Genomic DNA, 655 nt, shown 5'->3' on the forward strand with positions numbered 1-655 from the left:
ATAATATAATAACACAAAACATGATCTTACTAAGCAAAGTAAGTGTGTGTGTGTGTGTTTGTGTGTGTGTGTGTGAGTGTGTACATGATTTGTGTAGGATAGTGGCGCCAGGATAGACACAGGGGATAGTTAATTTGTGTGCAAGATCTTGTGTTTGTGAAACATGAACTACCTTCAACTGGTGGTGAAGGCACAAATGTTGATGTCACCCCGTAAGCCTCACTACAAAAAGATCACAACAATAAAACTCAGTGAAGAGTGTTAAACCACTACTCAATCATATTACATGTACATTGAAAAAGTTAAACAGTCTTGTTTTGCTTTGTGGATTTCAGTTAACGTTATCAAGGCCCAATTACTTTGTTACCAGTCAATGAATGGAAGAGGAAAAGGGGTGCCCAAGAACTAAGGGGGTTTGTTCAGGTTGAAAGTGAAGCAATTAAATGCTTTCTGTCTTCCGCCCCATTAGGGGGAACAGTGAGGCAAAATTGCATCTGCTCTGCCCAGTTCATGGGGAACCAGAAAGTATACGGAGTCAATCAATCAATCAATTTTATTTATAAAGCCCAATATCACAAATCACAATTTGCCTCACAGGGCTTTACAGCATACGACATCCCTCTGTCCTTATGACCCTCGCAGCGGATAAGGAAAA

The sequence above is a fragment of the Epinephelus moara genome, chromosome 12, assembly GCF_006386435.1.
Source record: "Epinephelus moara isolate mb chromosome 12, YSFRI_EMoa_1.0, whole genome shotgun sequence".
NCBI classification, from domain to species: Eukaryota; Metazoa; Chordata; class Actinopteri; order Perciformes; family Serranidae; genus Epinephelus; species Epinephelus moara.